General features: G+C 40.0%; 1 protein-coding gene across 1 annotated transcript in view; it reads right to left on the bottom strand.

Annotated features, from left to right (window-relative positions):
* HECW2 (HECT, C2 and WW domain containing E3 ubiquitin protein ligase 2) overlaps positions 1 to 22,428 on the bottom strand; it is a 150,057-nt gene extending 127,629 nt beyond the window's left edge. The window contains exon 1 of the mRNA XM_038142492.1: positions 22,269 to 22,428. The gene's annotated coding sequence lies outside the window, so the exon portion shown is untranslated. The remainder of the gene's footprint in view (positions 1 to 22,268) is intronic.
* Positions 22,429 to 23,443: the final 1,015 nt, after the last annotated feature.

The following is a 23,443-nucleotide window of genomic DNA, read 5'->3' as shown; positions in this document are numbered from 1 at the left end:
TTCCTTTTGAGGAGAGATTTGCCATCACACTGAATTGCCAGTACACTCATCAAATTTCATGTATCATGTCTATTTTTTCTAGGATTAAATGGAAAATCATTTTTAGTGAGTGACATATATAAATACCTTTGATACCTGCTCTTTAATTCCTCCAATGTTATTTTTCAGGAAGTTTTACTGGCAAAGTGGAAACTCTATTGAAACTCTACTTATTGCTCTTCATTTCTGTAGAACACACTCAGTTCATCTTTTACGACATGCTAATAATTATTTTGAGGAAGACCTCCATGAGAAGTGTAGTTATGATATTTTGTGAAAATCCCTTTGCTTCTCCTGAGAAGCTGAGAGGGCCTCAGCTTCAAGTGTAAACAATTTGTTATCTGCTACTGTGGAAAGCAGCAGGTGCTTTCTCGATTGGTCAATGTGAGATGTTTCTACTTGCTGACCAATCAAGGAGGCAGCAGCTCTCAGACTCTCTGGGAGTCACAAAACTTTATTACTCATTCCTTTCTATTCCTATCTCACCTTCTGATGAATCTTTCTCTCTATTCTTTGTAATATAATTATAGTGTAGTCTTTTTTAATGTAATATATATCATAATATAATGAACCAACCTTCTGAAATAAAGTCAAGATCTCTCCTTCCCTTCACCAAGTCCTGACTGCCCTGAAAACCACCGCATCAGAGAAGACATTGCAACATCTATCTGATGTATTCCTGAAGCCTGAAACACTGTAATATTCCAGAGATACTTAAAGATTAGACATGTACCATCAGTGAGTCATTGCAGTATCTGCATTCACTGGTATTTATAACAATGGCAATGCACAAGAACCCCACATGGAAACAGATGGACAGATGATCATTATGGAAGAAACAAGATCCTCAAAATTACAGATATCCCTTGTAGATGTAAGGTTGGAGAATAATATGATACAGTAAAACAATAATCTGTTTCCATGCAAGTCAAAAAATATCTTGGAATAAGAGATGTCTAAATAAAATGTTCCAATTCAAAAAGTGAAACTGAAGAATGCTGCTGACAAGAAAGACAAACTGGTAACAATAGTTACAGGCTAATACTGTTGCAATCTAGTAGCAATCCTTTCTCTTCATAATATTGTTTTATTTTATATGCTACATTTTATAACTCATCCTCTTCATTTGCTGTAGTATTTTCTTTGTGCTTCTTTTACTAGTACTGTACTAAGTCCTCTAAGAACATGAAACATTACTATTGTGATTCTGATTGTTTTCCTTCATGGAATAAAAATACAAACCTATGAAGAAAAAACATTACACTCACCAACATCACATATATCAACCCGGTAAGATTCATAATTTAATATTAGATGTGTATCATTTGTGTGATATTGACAATTACTAATGATCAATGGAGAAAGAAAACTGTCATGTTTAAAAGAGTAGTAAGTAGATTAATATGTATAAAGTGCAGTAACTTCCCATTCACTTTGAAAATAATTATCATATATATTTGTAAGAACATGTCTTAGCTACATTAAGGGTATAGTTGAGGCTGGCATAAATCAAGATTAGCTTAACTGATTTTTCAAGGAGCTGTAGCTGTGCCAGTTACTACACGATAGCACCTGGTATTTCACCTTTTACCTCTGTGTGAATGACTTTTTCTAGTGCCTGGATGCACCATAGTTTACTGCATGTCAGAATTCATCACTAGAACTGCTCAGCATGAAGTCCACAAACAATGGGGGTCACAAGGAAGCTGTCAGGTTTTGTTTGAGAAATGACCCCTGCTCTTCATTCCCACTCTTTCTGCAATATCCCAGCACTCTCAAACAACTGACATGGAAACTTCACTTATGGCATCCTAAACTGCCTAGACTAGAAAGCACCAAAAAATGCAGATAGTACACACACTACACAAATGCATGATACTTTTTCAGCACTGGTTAAATTCATCAATCTTTTAGAAACGCTGGGGCGGGTTGATTTTTTAATAACGTAATCTTGGTAGTTTTCTATAATTGCAAAGGTGAACTTGTTTATATGCAACTGTCATGGTGGACTTTGCTCTTTGCATGTCTTAAGCCTCACTTGCCGTAGCCAAAAATGTAGCCTAAAAATGTAGGAAAGAATTCAAGCCTCAAGTTTTAATTTCTATTCTGCTGTCAAAGCTATGCCAAAATTTCACAGAATCACAGAATGTGCTGGATTGGAAGGGATCTGTGGAGTCCAGCTCCTGGCCCTGCCCAGCATCATCTCCAAGAATCCCACCACGTACCTGAGAGCGTCGTCCAAACACTTCTTGAACTCTGCTGGCCTTAGGGCTCTGACCACTTCCCTGGAAGAATCTGCTGTCCTACACCCATTGCTGTCCTGCAAGTGGCACAAGTATCACAGAAGTGTGGGGCTGCACACAAGCTTTCACTTAGACTGGAGCCACAAAAAACCATGGAAGAGATCCCTCACTGTGACATTCCTTATGGTAAAAGAGGTATGACAGCAGCCATCTGGGCAGTGGGAGCCAACTCTAAGAAAAAAATATACTAAGAATTTTTAAATTTAGAAAAACCCAACCATGTTCTCTAGCAGGTAGAAGTGAAAACCTGGATAACCTGGATGTTTTGGATGCTTGGGAAGAAACAGTCTGCACTACCAAAAAATCTCTTACCAAACAAAATCATTGCTGACTGGGAACCCCTAAGCATTATCTTTGAGAAGCTTCCAACTTGGATTCCATCATGTAAGGCTTGATTCAGATTGGCCTATCCAACTTTATTTGACTTAGGAAAAGAATACACTCTTGCCCAGGGAATATTCATGTATTAAGATACTAAGAAATATCCCCAAGCAGGAATCAAACAAGGTACGCTATCTCACAGAGTGAGAATTAATTCCTGCCCCAAAGAACAGAAACAAAACAAAACAAAAAAAATTAAACAGATAATTTAATATCAAAATAAAAAGTATCTGGCAGGTCAACAGCACAGAAAAATCTCAATAGAATGCCCAATTTGCTAGAGCCTGCATTTTAGAAAGTATTGGGCTCTCTACAAGTCAGTGGGAACTGTTATATTGATTCAGGGTAAGATTTGCCATCTTTTCTTCACAGTTCTGTCAGGGCAGAGCCCTATGTTTGGCTGAAGAAGGGCTCTAACTATCCTGCTCTCACCTGACAGTTAAAAATGCAGATGAAAGACCAACTTAGCATTGTGGAAACTACCACTGTACCAGGCCTTTTTAAATTTTGAGCTGTTCAGCAGCTCCCCTAGTGTTCAGAAAGCTTACAAAAGGCCAAGAAGCTGAAAAAATATGCTTGTTTTCATAAAAACCTTAGAAGTTATTACTTGTAGAATTAATTAATATCCTCTTTCTGCCTCCTGCCTTCTACCTTTCTATTTCTCCAGACTTCAGGCCTAGCCTCTTATTTTCTTTTCTGCCTTTAACAAAATATTATTATACATGAGAGCATGAAGAACTGTTTCCTTATTTAATACATCAGCCATGCAATACTGAATGCCAGTTGTGCAGCCCAGTTTTACATAGAAGCGGATGTGTGACGATTCACAAATAAAGCCACCCTGGAGACACATGTGCTAGGCTGCTCACAGATACTGCAAAACCCAGCCCTTGCTGCCTTTTCTAAATATTATTTGTGGAAAACTTATTTTTCTGCACCCCTAACTGCAGCACAATCCAGGTTAAGAAGGACTTGAAGACATAACTCCTCTTGTTAGGCAAGATGAAACTCATTCCCAAGAAGGACGCAGGCATACATTTTAAAAATTTTAATTCTGTAGCTTCCTCTTTGTTTAGGGATTAATAATAACTCTTAAAAGCTTATCCAGTATTAGAGGAATACAATCTTACACCAAGAAGCACTCACGCTACTAAAAGCACTATACAAACAGTACTCCACAAAAGAAACACCTCATGCTAGCAAACAAGGAAACAAGGTATTTATGGTGACTCTGCCCCACAAACTGCAGTGGGGCAGGATCTGTGTGGCACAGTGAAGGGTTTACACCAGCAGTGAAAGAAAGAAAGTATGCACAGACTTCCAGAAAAAATGAATTGTGGGCTTAAAATTTCCCTGCTTGGAACAGAGAACAAAACTTTAATGGCAAATGATTCAGGAATCATTCACATATGGAAAGAAAATGAGATGGGTCAGTAGGTACCCAAATTAGGATGTATGTCACTAAACTGAAAATTTGAACTGGAAAGAAAGTAGAGAGTGGTAGACAACATCAGTCAGAAAATGTGGATTCCGATAGAGTGTTCTCAGCTCCACAAACAAGTACGAAGGCAAGCTGAGAGAGCTGGGGCTCTTCAGTCAGGAGAAGAGAAGGTTCTTGGGAGGCCTTCCAGTCCCTAAAGGGGGCCCACAAGAGAGCTGGAGAGGGACTTTTCACAGTGGTGAGTAGTGACCAGACAAGGGCAGTGGCCTTAAGCCAAAGGAGAATAGATTTAACTTAGATATAGGGAAGAATTTCCTTACTGTGAGGGTGGTGCAGCACTGAACAGGTTGCCCAGGGAAGCTGTGAACTCCCCATCCCTGGATGTATTTACAGCGAGGTAAAAGCAGCTCTGATCAACCTGGTCTAGTGGAAGCAGTCCCTGCCAATGGCAATGGGGTGCCTTTAAGGTCCCTTCCAATCCAGACCATTCTATGATATTAAATTCTCAGGACAAAGGGTATCATTCTAGGTCAAGCTCTAATTCACTTTATGTTGTATAGGCTCTGAAGTGGCACTTGCAAGGCTACCATTATCCATTAGCCTCAACAAATGATGACATAAAATGCTGAGAAATTAGAGCAATGCCACAGAATTTCAGACATGTACAAAATCAAAACCCAACATCAAATAAAAATTAACAACATGCAGTGAGAGTTAATACAGACTTTCATTCAATGATGGGAAGCATACAGAAGATCAAGAGATCCTGACAGAAACAATTATCTGGTATCTCAGTGATAAAGAAGCAGAGCTCATCTTTTCTGATGGATTAGAAGCCACATCACTGGCACCAGCAAAAGCCAAACCCAATACAAGAACATCTTTGATTGATTCACTGTCTGATCTTGTTACGGTGAAACTCTCACATGAATTTACTACAGACTGCAATCAGGAGCATACAGTTAAATGTGATCCTCAGCTACCAAAAAAAAAAAAAAAAAAGAAAAAAAAGAAAAAACCACAAAAACCACACACAGAGAAAAAAACCCAAACCCTCACAGATGTCTTTTTCCTGTTTTCAGGCCCAAAAGTACCTTCATTTAGTTAAGCCATGTCAATATTCATTAATCTCATATTCAGAGTCTCCAGTAGGACCAAGTGTGCAGTAAAACCAGTTTTAGTGGGAGTTTTGAAAGAGATGGGTCACCTTCCCTCAGTTCAATACAACTGTATCTTCTTATACCAAAGTTCAAAGCTCATCATGCTTTTAGTTTATCTTTACAATGACACCAAACATATTCGTCTGTTATGTCCCAATATATTAATTTCAAAAAAAAATTAGGTCAATTGCCAAATCTTGCAGCACGCCCTTATCAGATCAATGAATTATCTAAAACTTCTGTCAAATCTTAGACACTGGTACTGGATTTCTCCAAACAAGAAAAGAAACCTGACAAACTAGCATGGTTCCAGAAGAAAGTAAAGGGAACTCTGACATGTTGATTAAACAGTTCATTAACCAAAGTTACACTTTTTCTCTTAACCTTTAAAATCACTCAATTCCTAATCCAAGTTAAATGTTTCTGAAGCTTAACCCTGAGTTATTTCTCACATTCGCCTGCATTTCATTGTAATGCTTATATAGTTTGATTCAGAATTCCTTCTAGACCAAAGCTTTAAGTTTATCAAATAACACACACACAGTCTTTACTATATAATCTCCTATTTGCAGTGTGTCAGTGGTATTACCATCAACCTGAAAGCCAATTTGCATTTCACTGAAAACAAAGCAGTAAGAGACAAAGGTGACATTCTCTGAGCTGAATTAGCTGTTACAGTACTTTGAAGCATGTCCATTTTTCCTACCGATATACAAGTAAAAAGTGATAAAATTGACAAGACTTAGAAACACTGAAGACTCCTACTCAACAAAAAAAAAAAAAAGGCTTTCAGCTAACAAAGCTTCACTGAACTACACGTGCATCAAATTTCCTGACACCTTTAGGATTTCCTAAAAACACAGAGCCTCTAATTTGCTATAGTATGTACAAACACAGTAGCAGCACAAAATACAAAGTTAATGCTATTAACAGTATTTGCTTCTAGTGCTCTTTTCCCCTCTCTGAGGCAAAGACACCCATCCTACAGTTTGTCTCTACCCTCTGATGGGGGTTCTCATGGAGCAAGGGAGAAACTTGGCAGCTCCCTGGCCTGTCTTCCCAGCACACTCACCTTCCACTCCCTACCAGCTCTACACCAAACATATGCATACTTCAGGACTTGAACTGTAATTAGCTTAGGGCATATTTTACTAATTAGCAACCCACTCCTAATTTCAACAGTGCTGCATTGCCATACTATTTGCACCACAGAACCACAAAGAAGAAAAAAAACAGTAAGGCTTTTTCTTCCTTTCAGTGGTCTGCAACATGCTTTTTGTTTTCTTAGGATGACACAGATGAAGACAAGACACCCAACATGAGTGAAGGCAGCCTGAATTTATTTAAACACTTAGCATAGGTGAGGCTCAAATCCTTTGCTCAGTTCCAGGCTTCTCACTACAGAAGGGCATTGAGAGGCTGGAGCAGGTCCAGAGAAGGTCATTGGAGCTGGTAAAGAGCACAAATCTGAAAAGGAGTTGCTGAGGGAGTTTATCCTGGAGAAAAGGAGGCTCAGGGGGACCTTACTGCTCTTTACAAATACCTGAAAGGAGGTTGTAGTCAGGTAGGTGTCAGTCTCTTCTCCCAGGCAACAAGGAACAGGCAAGAGGAGATGTCCCCAAGGTGCCCCAGGGGAGGTTTAGATTGGATATTTGAAAAAATTTCTTCACCAAAAGAGTTGTCAAACACTGAAACCCTCTGCCCAGGGAAATGGTTGAGTCACCCTCCCTGAAGGTGTTAAGAAGATGCATAGAACTGGTACATAGGAACACAGTTTAGTGGTGGGCTTGGCAGTGCTGGGTTAATGGTTGGACTTGAGAATTGTAAAGGTATTTTCCAACCTGAATGATTCCATGATTTCACAGGGTAGCAGCATCAAATGGTGTGCCATTAACTCCACAAGCCACGGAAAAACAGCTATCTGAGAGGCCTGTGTTATATGGACATCCTCGACAATATAACCTTACAGTCAAAATCCAGCTTCTATTCAAAGGAAAAACAAAGAAAAACTCAAACCCACGAGATCCTAGTCAGGTATTTAATTTCCAAATGAGGAAACTTGGGCAGACTTTGTTTCCACTCATTCTTTAGCCTTTACTGGCTTGCTTCCAGGTATCATCAACTGAGTTGCATATTTTTCAAATAAAAAAAATGCTACACCAGTGGGATCAGAGCTAGTAATTACCAGAAAAAGCTAAAAGGACTCAAAAGGAAAGCTGGTAGAAAGAAAGACAAGAGGAATGCAGTAAATATATTTCAAGATATAGCAAAAAAGACAAATGACACTGGAAACTGTACAAAGTCCATTCGGAGGTCCTGATCCCGAAGGATGTAGCAACTGCCACAGAATTGGGTCCTGAGGACAGAATTCAATTCAATTGTTCCGCCTCTCTACACGATACAGGCTGGAGAATGCACCCACCAAATACGCAGTTCCTGGGGAGGTGAGATTCAGAATTACCTCATCCAGCAAGGCTGGATAAAGTTTTGATCTGCACTCAGGAGGAGACTGCAGTATACTCACTCTTCCTGACCAGGCAAGACACCTGAGATTCTTCCAGTACCAGTGGAAGACCAAATCCTGTTTCCGCTCTGTCCCTTGAACTGGCATGTGTGCAGCAAAGTCTGTCCAGACATAATTACTGGGTTACATGCCCTCCCCCAGCACTTCTGAAAAGGGTATTTTGACAGAAAGCATGTGCACACCTCCTGATTCACTCTGAAGCTGAGCCAAAAAACAGGGAACAGACCACAACTGTCCAAATGGTTCATACAGCATATTTTCTGGCACAGCTGCAGAGCACACAGAGAGTGGGCTGCAGGCTGGATGAATGGTTCTGGTAGTAGCAACCTTCAATCACTATTTTTCTAGAGCTATTCTTAGTCCTTCCTCTGCTACCTTACAAATCCTTAAATTCAGAGGATTACAACACACTACAGCCCTTTTTGTGCAAGCAGACTTTGTGCATCCATAATGCACGTAATGGAAATTTGCACAAAAGCGGCCCCAAAATTAGAGCTTAAATCAACACTGGATACAGATGTATATGGGAAGTCAGTACTGTTGGATGGAAAAAAGTATTTAAACATTTTTATACACCGTACAATTCTTCTGTTTTTCTTAACAAAACATGTGGATTAATATCCTAAGTACTAATTCCAAGAAGCATCATTCCCAGTGTCTCAGCCAAGCTGTAAGTTTGTATTAACACCTTCCTGTTTTATGGTCTTTGCTTCAAAGGCAATCATGGAAAATTGCAATGCAGTGCTTGGCTAAGATCCACACTGGCACCACCACCATCCACGCCAGGCACCGTTTCACGTGGAGGACTTCAAGGGCTTGGGAAAGGACCTGAAGGTCTTCTTGATTTTCTCAGTGTTTCTGTCTCTGCAGTGGGACATGTTTCATAAATATCATCTTATTTGTTTCACATCCTATGCTTCTAATCATTATATGCCATTTGTTTTCCTCTCCTATCTACCTTTTCCATTTTTGAAGTCTCAGGGAGCCCTGTCCATGTCAGCTAAATGAAGAGAGAAGACTGATGGGTCATTTGATTACCAGAAATAAGCACTTACTCCCTGAGAAGCAGATCTGGTAGCAAGACATTTTCAAACTTGCTGATAGTAATGCAATAGGATCCAGGAGCTAACAATTAAAGCTGCATCAATTCAACCTTGAAACACTCTGCAATTTCCTAGCAGTAACTGCAGCTGAACCTTGGAACTGTTTACTGGGAAAGACAGAGAGCAAATCCCTGTCACATGATGTGTTCATAAAGAGAAGGCTTCAGTTTATCTCTGGAAGAACTTATATAAAGGTTGTGAAGTGAACAACATTTCTTTCTGGAGTCTCCATCTCTTGATCTACAAACTTGTTTCTTCACTTGTTCTTGTGAATCACAGGGAGAAGGTGGTTCCTTTTAATACCCAAACCATGTTTCTTAGACAAAAGTTCCCAGATGACCTGCAGAACACTTTAAACAACATATAAATGAACAGGGATCCACTTGAACGGTAATGTTCATCAGATCTAGTGTAGGAACAGATTATTTCATCCAGTTAGACTGTTCAATCTTTGGTTTGCATTTCAGCTCGTGTTTTGGCTAGGGAGCAGGGAGTGGAATAAAGGATTATTTTGCTTTTCTCTGCTACACAGACTGTCAGAGGATATCACCCCTAAGAAGAACCAGCCCTGAGCATTACTGACCACGCTTTGCTGCTGGCTTCTAAGCACACATGTGCTCACTCTAATGCCTCTGTGGTCAGTATTGTAGCTGCCTGGCACCAAGCTGACACTGACTTACTGACTTGCAGGACCTCAGGCTAAAGCCCCAGTAATCCTATTAAACCCCAAGCACTATAAAAATCACAAAAAAGAGCATCCACCTGCATTCAGGCCTATCACACAAGGCATGAGTCAGTCAAAAACTGCGCATCATAAATAAAAGCTAACCTGGGAAAAAAATTAGCATTTTAACACACAGGCATCTACAACAATCAACAAGAAAATAACAGAAGAATATTCTGAGCAATAACACACTTAAACTTCTCCATGCTTGTTTTCAAAAGTAATTTCAAAGATGGGAAGCTCAAGTATTCATTTCATCCACACTCATATTTCTCCATTTCAAAAGGAAATTCTGTCTTTTTTTTGTTTAAAACCTTTCCTCTAGGGGGAAAAAATCCTTACAAGAACCTGCTTTTAAAAGATAATCTAGGGATTCTGTTTTGTAAAAATGGAGCTGATTTTCAAAAGAGGACAGAGCCTGACTTAAACTTCTCAACATGTGTAACTGCAGCTCTCCCCCAGGCATCTGATTAAGTATCTATGGAAATTAAGTAGGCAGTTCAGCATTCTGCCAAACTGGACTGACAAATATGCTTCGATGATTTGGGATTTCACCTTCAAAACAGTTCAGGTCTTAAATACACTCCATTATAAAACACAGATATATTGCTTAGTGTTCCATTTTGGCCAATAATTCTTTGGCAACTTTTTTCAAGACAAGGATGGTACTTTCTTTACTTCTGAGCTGAGTTTGCCATATCACCCCAACTTTCGGTCCCACATCTCTACCACAGAAGTAGCCACCTTTTGAAGGGTGATAAACACACTTTCTAATAAATAATATTATGCAGAATTCCAGTCCCGCACTAAGCCTTTGACTGTAAGGTCCATATGAAAATAAGGAAGAAAGTCTGAGTAAGTGCATAATTAGCCCTGCAATACCATCTCAGTCTCTGACATGAAATTTAATTTTTGCTTTTCCGTTCCTCTCACACGTCTAAAGATCAATTATAACAGAAATATATTTTAAAGCTTACATAAATTCCCTTAGACAATTTCTTGTTCTCAAAACTACTATTAACATAAATGCTATATATATATATATATATATATATATATATATATATAAAATACAAACATGTGTCTGATAGTACTTAGAGTGTTCCCTGAAAAAGACGATCACAATCATCCTGACTTGGAGCCAACAATATCACTTTAACTTGGGCTCTGCAGCAGATAATCCTGAGAAGTTAAAATAAGAAATGAACGTTTCAAAACCAGATAGGTTTATACTGTGCACATTACATAAGCAAGAGTAAAACATGCATTACAACCACATTCTAGATGAACTCCAACATTCTTTTTCCATACTCCTACTAAGACTAAATGCCTTGCAGACCAATTAGGTATTAAGGTACAAATTTGCCTCGTTCAATCATGGCCAGCGACACAAACTTTGTTTCCCACCAAATTACTAGAAGCATCCTGTGACCACTTGTTTATAAGAAGAAACAAAGAAAGATTTTTTCAGAGCAGATAATATGCAATACAAAAAAATCACCCACATCTACAGCAAATTTTTGCATGTCACAAAGGTACTGTAAAGTGAACAGTCTTTAGTAACATGCAAAACTGCAAAATTATCCCTACTTATCTTTCCTTTCAAGCATAGTAGATAGTTGGTTTTTTTTGCTCTCAGTCCCTCTCTTCCTCTCCCCCCACTGCAAGTTTTATCTCACCATTTTCCTTATTCTGAAACACATCATAAAACAATTATAGTAAATTATATAAAGTATTTTAAAAACCTCTCCAAAAGAATCCAAAAGCATTTTAAAGAGCTTGGCATTTTGGTCAAAAAAGAACAACATTTATTGAATCACAACTGAGTGCATTTAACTGATTAGAAAACTTTGTGAAAAAAAAACTCAAGTGTATGTCTTAGCTCATCTAAAACTCAACACAACATGAGTTAACCTGTACCTTAACCATGCTGTAGGTCATGATGAGTCACTGTTCTCTGGAAGAACAGCCACAGCACCACCTGCAACTTGTCAGGAGAATGAAATGTGATTAAGTTATCCAAAGCTTTCCTCTAGCAGGAGAAGTCTTCCCTTACACAGAATTACTGCATGGATGCATTGACATAAAACAGTAATTCCAAAGCCAAGTGTCATTTCACCTCCATGCTGAAAGCAAAGCATAGACAGAATAAAAGGGTCTCACAACAACAGCATATAATTTGGGTTTGTTTTCAAAAGTAACTTTGGGCAACCAATAGTTAGGCTATTTCCAGTCAAATTCTGCCTCTTCTTTTTTTCCCCCCAAGTCCTTTCTCTCACTCTTGTAATAAGAGCTGGCCTTGAACACAGCCATTATGAAAAGTTTAATACATTCCTGTAGCCCTAGGGAGAGTAGGGGCCACTGCATGCTAATAGAAAAAAACATCATGGGTGTCTGCTACATGTGAGCTGTTACTCCTCTTCCTTGGAATTTTTCAAAACATCAGGCTAATTAATTATCCTCACAAAAACAGCACAGAGAAGAACAAGGTGACAGTCATGCAACTGGAAATAAAATAATTATAAAAGATTACATATATTGCCTTCAATGTTCTGACTTAAAGAATTTCAAGATACTTATCTGAGAGGCTACTTTTGAACCTGAAAAGCTGACAAACCTTCCATCCACTGACCAAAATAACTGCAGTTTCCACTTCCTAAGTAGTTAAACAACAAGTCAGCTTACACTCCAGGCTTCTAATGAAAACAAAGGAAAATGTACAGATTTGTTAAGGCGGCAACAAATTAATCTCAGTTAAATTGCTCCCGTTTGATAAGTGTGATGCTTCCTTGTTCTATTCTTTATTCTTTGTGATCCAATCCATTCTGTTAAAACTACATTTTCAAAATTCTCTTCTTTCTATTCCTTCTACTTTTCTATCTCCCAGTGCAAAGCTGTTGATTGGCAACCAAGTATAACTGCAGAGCAACCCAGTGTTAAGCACCAGGCTATACCAAAGTGTCTATGATGAAACTGTGATTTTGCAGAAGTGGTTCATCTCCTTTGAAACTGCTTGTTTGCCTCCACAGACTCCCAAAAGAAACTCTGTTCTAAATTTACTAACTGATCTTCTTGGTATGAATTATATACCCAGTATGTTATTTTGCAACTCTGTTGCTGCTCTTTAAGCATTACCCAATGCTGAATTCCAATCAAGTACAACAGCAAGTCAAGAGCACAGCCCATAATTCTGTGCCTCAAATGAGACAACCACAGTCCAAGCGCAACATATGAACTCAGGCACACTAGAGGAACAGAGAACACTGATGCAAGGTAATGACTGGGAATCTTTGTACAGCTGCTTTTTAAATTCTCTGCTCTGAGCAGCTGATTCCAACAAGAATATTAGATAGGAAAGCCAAAAGCATGAAAATGCAGAATTTGAGACACGAACACATTTCAGTGAGATCAGTTATGACAGTGAAGTTAGACTCTGCAGAGTTTCTAAGTGTTGATGCAAATCATCATTTTCAAAGATAACAAAGCAGAAGGGAATACAAAAGGTTTCCGGACATCTTAAGTGCCAGAAGAATTATTTCAAACACATTGGTTTGTGTCAAAGAGCTCAAAGGGAAGATGCAATTAAAGTATCACGGTCCTAAAAGAAACCAATAAAGATTTTCATTATTCAGGTACCTCGGTTGCTTCACGTTAGTGGTGCTTCTATTTCTGCAATGCTCATGTCTGCCTAAAGTACATATAAATCACTTACATTTGCTTATTACTCACACTCCTGGCTTCTGATAGAATTACTTATCAAAACCTAATAAAGCATCGTGGACCATTCTATACCCATGCTTAAAATTACCATATGCAGACAACATTTTTAAAAATTTACAAATGTGTTCTCAGCTCAGAAATGGCTCTAACAATTTCATGATTTTGCTAAAAAAATCTTAACTAAAATTAGTACTATATGTGTGGGCATACAACTGTATTTTTAATTTTCTGAAGAGACTAAAAAAAGTCCTGGTACTAACCTTAATCTTTTATGGCTAAGTTCTATAAAAAACCAGTAAAACTCACTCCAACTGCTAAAAAAAGCCATAAGCATAGCTGAAGCAAATGAGTTTGCAGATAGATCCTGATCAGTCCTTGCTCCATTTGCTTGTTTTGGAAAGCAACATCCCACTCTTCCCTCAAGGAAGATAGGTAAAAAATCTCAAGTGAATGTTCCTCCTCATTGCCAATGCACAGAAGCTGCTGGAGGTGAAAGCAAAAGCTCCCATGTGCCATCCTTTCCTGACAAACAGGAGAAAATCTGACATCAAGGACTTTCAGTCTCTCAGATGCAGTATCTTTAAAAAATGTTACCGCACCAGCAGAGTTCAGCAGCTGATGAAAAAGGTGACCCAAGGCATCTGCTACAGACCAGGAAAAAGGGAGATGGAGCTAAATTCTAATCACGTCCCATTTTGCAAATACAACCCTCATTTTAGTTCACATTTTGACAGTCCCATGGCTGGCTAGCATGGCTGTCCTCAGATGTGACCCCAACAACTCAAATATTTCTTTCTAATGAACTTTTTTTTCCTATTACCCTATGCAAGGATAATCAAAACTCCACTCTCCAGGCTCCCATCTTTACTAAACCAAACAGGACAAGAAAAGGATGAAAAAAGCCATGAGTATGAATGCGTATGCAGAGAACTGCAGAAATCCAAAATTACTGGAGGTCTGAGGAGGGATGAGAATGACAAGATAATTGCAGAGACGCCTGAAGACAGAGAGAGAGAGTGGCAGAGGAAGGAAATCAGAAGAGAAAGCACTTTGGGATATATAAGATGATAAGATAGGAAAACTTCAAAGAAAGTAATCAAAAGAATAATTTAAAGATAATGGATACATGACATTTCAGAACACATAGTCTTAAACCACTAATTGTTCCTGTTCTGTGGTTAAATTGATTAGAGTTCAGTGGTTTTCCAATTAAAATACCACCTTAAACACACACCAACTATAATTAGGGGGAAAAGAATCTCACAATGTAATATTACATAAAATCACTTGGACTCTTGCAGTAAGGAAGCTGAATTTAAAATAATCAGTTCTATAATGGTTGAACTATCACTCAAAAATTGGAGGGTAAGCCAGGCATAACTCTTTCTAGAACACTATTTCTAGGAAGGTATGATACTTATGAAGCTTGATTTTGGGGGGATCCATTACATTCCTATCCTGAGTTTCAACAGGCAGGATGATGGATGCTGCCTTTGGGTTGTATGTCACCCCCAGGACCAATATTACAGTATTTGTAAATCAAAGCAATAGTGGATTCCCACACAGGTTTGATGGAGGTTGCCACACTTAAGGAACAAAAGCACTGTTTATTTTACTACGTGCTTTTTTGAAAGTGAGATACATTTGGGGATTGGGACTAAAGGTCTTTAAATTCCATTCCAGCCCCTTAACATGCTGTGATTCTATGATAAGGGCAGCAAGAGGAAGCTTTTCACATTGAGACATCACTTGTCATGAAAGGGCTTCCTCAAAACTCAAAATCTGGAAGCATTTGCAGCAGTTCAGATTTCAATGATCTGATCTGGCAGACTGTTGCACAGCTGAATCCTCACAACCAAGGGCATTTCATCCCCAGTTCTTTGAGCATTAATCCTGGGCTTTGCTAAGTGCATTGTGCCAGATCCACACACCCATGGGATAGCTCACAGTCCATCTCAATCTTTCCACTATAAAAGCCTATACAAAAAATTTTCATGCGCATTCCAGGAGGAACAGGGCTATAAACACTTCTAGCTCTTTATTCCTTGGGACTTTTCCCTGTGCAAATAATGGATAAAAACTTCGATCAGTTGAGAATTTAAAATTCATTTCCTGCTAAACATAAAATAGATGATATTCTATTCACCTCAGATTTCTAGCCATGCTTCTTATTACAAACTTTAGATAAGTGAAATACCACTTGCATATGAAAATATGGCTATAGCACCTAACTACATCTTGGAACATTCATGCTCTACGAGATCACACGTGGACTGTTTTTAATTTCAAGTGAGTAACAAGAAGAACTGAACATTAAAGACCTACAAAAATATTATTACATCCATTTACATTTTAATGAGATAAACTGTCTTCACTCAAATCCATCTAACATTTTACAAAGATCAGAGTGCATATGCAGTAACACAGATACCGAATGAGTTAGAAAGTAGAATATTCATAGGAGAAAACCTTCTCCCCATATACAGGAAATGTGAATGTATCATGCAATACTTCTGCTGGTTTTCTGCAGCAAACTACATTTTACCAAATTTTTCAACTAGTTGCTTAGTACATTACGCAGAATGAGGGAAAACTGATCAGATACATCAATCAAAGCCGATTACATCCTGTTAATCCACTTAACAATTTAAACTGTACTTGGCCTCATCTAAGAAGTGTAAATCACAGTAGCCCAATTAAGCATTATATCCATCTAGATTAGTTGGAACCAGGCATACAAGCATCTCCTTTTTCAGTAAACCTCAGCAAGTCTGAAACAGTAAGAAAAACAACAACAATTTTATTATATACAAGATCACTTTCCCTTGTACAAATCATTAGGCACAGAACTCAGTTGAGAAGACTCATTTTTTATCCCTTAATTTCTCCTCCCTTATAAGACAACTTGTAGCCTTCAACAATCCATACTGGTCTTAGGTCATCAGTCTGAAAGCAGAATTCATTACTGGTTTCCCAAGAGGCAACAAATGAGATTTACATTCCAAACGTATTTTGGATAGAGGAGGATCAAAAGGACAAGGCATCCTCAGCTGCAGGAAGACACACAAGCAGACTCTGCTGTGATACTCCCTGGATTCTAATTGTCCTGGCCCAGAGTAAGTTCACAGCACACACTCAAGTTACTAAGACTTGTTTATAAAGTTGAGCTAGGTCAAAGTTGTATTTTGCTGGAAGTTATTTCATTACAAGGAAATGAAACAGAGAAGTGATATCATATCTACACACACATAGATTATTAGAACATTTGACACAAAAACACCATGTAAAGCAATCAAAAACTGGGACATTTACTCCAATTATGATACTTGGCTACACACTCTTACAAGACCCTAACAGCATTTTGGGAAGGTCTGGGCATTGCTCAACATGGCATTATTCAAAACATATGAAGATGGCTGTTACATGAAACAATGTGTGTGTGTATATGTATTTATTTTTTTACATAGACACACAGATATGAAACAACAACATGCACGAAACTTCCTTAAGTGTTGTTTTCTCCTTAGTGACAGTGGCCTCTTGTTTTTCTCTAGATAAGGAGCATTCAGTGGGAGCTTTTTCTAATCCACACACATGCAGCAGCATCTCTATGGCCACACCTGTACCTGTATGAGAACAGGCCAGATGCTGAAGCCATGCGGGAGAGAGCACGTGCTAAACGCTCATGACTCACGGAACAGGCCTGTCTTGTCCCTAATCCATTTTGGGACAGTCCCTAGCCCATGGCTTTCCCTTAGCAATGCTCTGTTAGGGGTGCTGACACTGGCCCAAGGCAGGCCAGGGAGCTTCGGACACCTGGACAGTGCCACAGTGCCTGTGACAGCACTCAGGTTCAGCAGGGACAGCCCCAGCCTCACCTTCCCCGGGGGAAATTCTGCAAGACTCAGAGAGCACGACAGCTGTATTTTTCTTATTTTCCTTTACAATATAAATATTTAGGAAGTTATTTCCATGACTCTAATATTTATATTGGTGAAAACAATGTAGACATTTTTATTAGAGCAATGAAGCAAGAAACATAAAATATGGGTTTATGTAGTTATGGCTACATTTTAGAGATGATACATTTACAATCTGTACTCCTTATTTTTAGCAGGAGAAATCTCTTTTATCAAACTACCAGCTCAAAACAGACTAAAATCAATAATCATACAGGATAATAATAAGATCAACCAAGCAGAGGTGCCTTCTTAAAAAGCCTCTTAAATAAAGAAAACACACCATTGAAGAAGTACTTCTGAAGCTGGAATGCTGTAGCCTAGCACTATGAAGCTCACATGCTCTTATGAGAGCCAGGTTGAGGAATCACTCAAAGATGGACTTTTGTGACAATCAGCATCCAAAGGGAGTTGCTGGTTTTGTAATTTTTTTAACACTATTTTGCTCAGCATCTAATATCTAATGCCCTTGATATGAGGCACCTAGGGAATTATCACTTTTGAGCATTTTTTCAGCAGGATCCTTACAGACCACACTGCTTCCCACCAGGCTATGGCTGATCCACTCCACTCACCATGAGGCGCTGCAGCTTCAGCTGTCACATTTATTCCTGGAAAACTCTTTCCTACTGTGGCTACTCTATCTGACAAGGATCAGTCAGTGTTTTATTTTTTTTTAAAGATGCTGCTGGTCATTCCTGGAAGAAAATGAAATTTACTGCTGTATGCTTTGGGATCATCTAATTACAATACTAGCCTTCAGGGAATTTTTAAACTAATGACATTGGATTTGTCAAGCACAAAAACTTTTAATCTGATTTTTCAAGTGGATCCTAGCCAATGGATCCTGGCCACCACAGCACTTAAAACACATTTGACTGTCCTCCATTCCTCCATGCAATATTTAGGTGGGCTTCTTATCAAAACGTTAATTTTTGTTACCTAATATCTTTCACTGGTGGTCAATACAAGGCATATAGGGATATTGACAATGCTATTAAAGTTTTATGACTGAAAGTCCACAAATCAAATTATGTGTGTGTATATACCGCTTCACAAATGAAAGGAGGCACAGACTTTGAGAAATCTGCATCAAAACACTGTATGAACAGCTCCCCAGTTTGTCTGCTGATCTCATGATGCAACATCAAGAAACACCAGCTCAACAGTAGTTATTTTTTATTTTATTTTAACATCTTCATCTTTATTTTGAGGATTCTTTTCATTTCCAGTGCTAATACCATGAACAAAGCCCCAAACGATTAATTACGTCACAATGACTCCTCCAAAAGCAAATAATTCAGATGACCCATCAATCATCCACGTTTGGGTATTTCCTTAGTTCTATAGTACAAATAATGTACCATTTGAGCTGCTAGCTTTGGTTTCACTGCACTAGTTTGGTCTTTTGGCCAAATGATGATGGACTCACGCTTTAATTTCAAATTAATTTCCATTACTATGCTTTGCACACACAAGCCACAACTGTGCCATGCAGAAACATGGACAACTGCATTTCAAATAAAAGATCCTCTTTCAAACCTCTTTCTTTCAAACATAATTATTGTCTATTTTTTTGAAACTGCCTACTTTACGACCAATTTATTAAACAAATTATGAAATACAAGTACTATTGTTCATTAAGCAACTGCTATCAGCATTCTAGCCCTTCCCAATCATAAAAAAATACAGTTGTAACACAAAATTGTGCAAATGTCACAAAACTCAAAATAGTGACACAATCCAGTGGCTACATCCAAACCAGACTTAGCCTGGGTCACTTGTAATTTTCTCCCCAGTACTACCAGGTACCACAAGAAGAAGGAACAGCTCCCCAAGGGAACACGGAGTGAAATGAAGGCTGTGATGACCCATTTGCTTCAAAAGCTAAACTTGTTCATCCTGTCAGCAGAACTTGGAAACATAACATCAACTTTTTTATCAAACCAAACTACAGGATTCCCAGGTGCAGGAAGGGATAACTGACACCCATCCACTTGTACTGTGAGTGACCATCTCCAACCAAGAGTCACGGCTTGCACTTCCAACAATCCAACTTGAAAATTCACAATCCAACTGCAGTCATTTAATACAACTACTCAGAAGACAGCATGCAACTGCTGCACTACTTTCTTCAAGTATGCAACCAATTTTCAGAAAAGACACATTCCAAGCACTGATGTCTATGTTTCTGTAAAAATATAAAACAAAAAACTGCTACTTGAACTCTTCTATAAGTACTACAGTATTTTAGCATCATATCCTGCTTCCCACAAAGATGTGCCCTTGGAACACGCACCCATGCTACACAAAGCTGTATCACCATTTCCTATCCTACTGCCAGAGGTACGGGGATTGTCAGCCTTTTCCTCACTGATATTCCAACTGACCACAAACAAGCTGTTGTGGAGGCACATCACAGACGCCCTGCATCACTGTCTGTATAAACCATGCAGTTTAGCCCACTTTCAATGGAAATTACAAGGAACTTTTCTCAGATACTAAACTCAATATCAAAGCAGATCATGTCACTCTTAAATGCCAAAGGGCCCTGATATGATTAGAGAAACACCTCACATACCACCAAGTAGCAGGATCAAACAAAGTCAGGCTCAGCCACTCAGAGCACTCCATGCTATGAAAGGCAGTATTTTGGATAAAGTCTCAAATAAAGGATTTTGAACATGCTACTAAATTTTAAGCACGTTGTGGGAATATTTACATCTCATTTTTAATGATTCAGTAACGTTACCCGAACAGGTGCTTCATTAGCCAATGGAGTAAATGCAATATCCTAAGCATTCTGCCACTGTCTGACTGAAGAAGTTTTTGACCAAACAAAATGCTGAGTTAGATTAAAAAAAAATAAAAAAAATAAAATAAGCAGGAATTACACATAATTATTCAAGAATTTAATCTGCAGATTGAGTCTCATACATAGAAATCCCCCTTATTTTGCAGCATATTGAAGCTTTAGCTGCAGTTTAAAGCATGTTGGCACATAAAGGAAAAAGTTAATTTCTTTTCCATTAGGCATTACTACCTAATCTTATAAAGGGGAAAACACAAAATTCATTCAATTTCTTCTCAGGAAACGTGACAAAACAGTATATTGTTTCTGGCTGGCAGCCACTGTACTATCATAGAGTTTCTTAAAGGTGCAACATTACATTCTACCAGGTTTGAAAAAACACTGGAAGCATAAAACAGAAGAGAAATGACCATTAATTAAATTCACTCTAAAAAAAAAAACAGCAAGAAAGCAATAGGTCTTTAAGGAAGACAGAGGGTCCTTGCAGAGGCTGGCAAATGCTGCAAGCCAAACTAAATCCATAGTGCTAACAAACCATGGCTTTACTCTGGCATCACCAGAAGGCTGTTTTTATAAAGACAGATGGACAGAAGGGAGGCTTTTCAACTACAATTCTGTCAAGTTAAACTACTACCAAGCAGAAGTTTAAAAGTGGTTTCCAGTCAACCATATGAGCTCCATAGAATCTCAGAGCCCATTTTAAGGCGATGTAAGTAAGGACAGAAAGATAGATACACACATGTGGACTAACATCTAACATCCACTGTGGTAGCTCCAGCTGACACAAAAGCAACCACCACATTTTTGGAAATCTAGAGCCTGAACAGCAGTGTTGATTGAAAGGCACCATTAGGATTGTTCCTTTCATATGCTAATAATGACATCATGCCTTATGGCCTGATGCTGCAACCATACATTATCATCTCATAAAGACATTTTTCCAAAGAAGTCGAAGACATGAACAAACAGCTCAGCTGCATACAGGAAGAAGGTTTTTAAAATTCGTCCATGACACAGATTTCCTTCTGTACCTTAGCGCTGTAAATAACTACTACTGAAATATTTATAGAGGTTTGATTCACTTTCTTTTAAAAAGTAAGAAAATAATAAAGAAGTGTTGGGGCAGGAAAAAAAATCTACAAAAGAAATTTTGGAGCATACAGGAAGCAGCCCTGGATATCAACTAAGTGAAGCAAGGTAAGGCCCCTGATGGTATTTCAGGTACAGGAGTGATTCAAGGCCGAATCACTTGCAAATTTTCTATCACAATGTAGTGTAGTGCAAAGACTGTCATACAGCACCCCAGAAAAGGGAGGAGATTAAAAAATGTTATAAATACTCTCTCCGTGTTCCTGACATATATCCAGGAACAAAATAAGCGATAATAAATTATGTAACTCTATTACTGACTACATATACCACACTCTCTTTTATTTGGGCATCATACAGGCCAAAAGAGAATTTTATTTTTCTCAAATACCCTGGTTTGTAGTGATGTGCACTGAAAAGGTTAAAGAGAAAAAAAAAAAAAAAACATACTAAGAAAGGAACAAGATCTCCACATCAACAAACAATCCACAGAGCAGTGAGGACACGAATATAAACCTATTTTCCCCCCACACATTCTGTCATTGTGCTGTATTTCGTACATACAGCAATAGAAACACACATTAAGACCCTCAGTTTTGAAAACAACACGCTTGAAAACTGCGGTGATCTTTCTTCCCCACCACGGACAGTGCTATGTAGAATCTGGAGAACAGCCTTATACATAAATAAATAAACACACTAAACGCTGAAGGGGGACAGCCCAGAGGAAATAAACGCGGCACACAAAGTGCTGAACGCCTTCCCGGGGCAGGAAACCAATTATAATTTAATGGCCAAAACCGATTTAAATTAATATGAGCGGAACCCTGCGGGGCTCCGCGGCAGCGCGGCGCCCGAGCCTCCCGCATGACGGGGCCGCCGCGGCGGGCGCTGGGGCGGGGAGCGGAGCCCCGGGGGTGCCGCACCTGCCTCGGCCCGCGGAGAGCCCCGCGCCGGCCCCGCCGCGTCCCCAGCCCCGCGGGCGGCTCCCGCGGGCACCGGCGCCCACTCACCTGGCCGAGGCGCGCACTGCGGCTCCGCGCCCGCGGCGGGCTCCGGGCGAGGGCGGCTCCCGCTGCCGCTGCGGAGCCGGGCGGCGGCCGGAGTCACCCCGTCCTTGCGGCACGCGGCTCCCGCCGGTGGCGGCGGCCCCTCCGCGCCCACGGCGGGGCGAGCGCCTCCCGCGCAGGGGCGCCCGCGCCGCCCTCCGCCCCCGCGCCGTCTCAGCGGCGGGGCCGCGCCCCCCGCCCCTCCGCCAGCCCCCGCCTCCACGCCGGCATCTTCCCCGCGATCGGGCACGGCCGTAGGTGGGGGCGGCCGGGCCGGGGCCGAGGCCGCAGCCCCGCGGGCCTGGGCGGCGCCGGGGGCGGGCGGCCGGTAACAAAGCCGCCTGCAAGGCAGGGGGATGCGGGGATGCCGCCCAGGCCCCGGGTGCGGCGCCCAGCGCGTTGCAGGGAACCCCGGCCCAAACCCCGATCCGACCCCCCAGGAATGAGCGGGCGGCTGAGCAGCGATCCCCGTGCGGAGCGGGGGAAAAGCTCTCGCCGCTGCTACATTGTTACCGCTATTGACGAGCAAGCGCCACTGAGGTGGTGCTGCGAAACGCCGGGGTTTTTTTAAGTCACGCACAGTTATCTGCACTGACGGCTATCGGTGTCATCAGCCGTGAGTATGAGCCAGCCTTCACCGTCCCCTCCGTGCCAATTACCCGTCTATTTCAAAGCAGTTGAGTGCCGACAGCTCTACATTCCCTACTTGTTCGGCAATTTCGCCTCTGCTTTGTCCATCACAATGAATTCAGGATTGTTTTCATAGGAAAATGTGCTTACAAAAAAACCCACAAATGAAATGAAAACTTAAAATACATTACTATATACAAAACACAGTAATCTAGAGGAAGAGAGATGTGAAACACTGCAGCATCACAGCCCAACAAAAACACGGTAATGCCAGCAGCAGGAAAAAAAATGGACATATTCTTACACTATCAAGGTTATGGTTATTATTATGGGACAACACCTCATGCTTTTTTTTCTAAATCATATTAAGATAAAAATCTTGCCACAAGCAAGGAGCACATCAGTCATTGCTACTTTGTATTTCACATCTGTTTTCTAACATCTATATGTGTGTATTGGAAACTACATGGGTTTCTGTAGACACAGTTTCTTCAGAATAATCAGATGAC

Source organism: Motacilla alba, chromosome 7 (assembly GCF_015832195.1).
Source record: "Motacilla alba alba isolate MOTALB_02 chromosome 7, Motacilla_alba_V1.0_pri, whole genome shotgun sequence".
In the NCBI taxonomy this organism is placed as follows: domain Eukaryota; kingdom Metazoa; phylum Chordata; class Aves; order Passeriformes; family Motacillidae; genus Motacilla; species Motacilla alba.
Note: the sequence above shows the minus strand (reverse complement) of the source record. Positions and strands in the feature narration are given on the sequence as shown.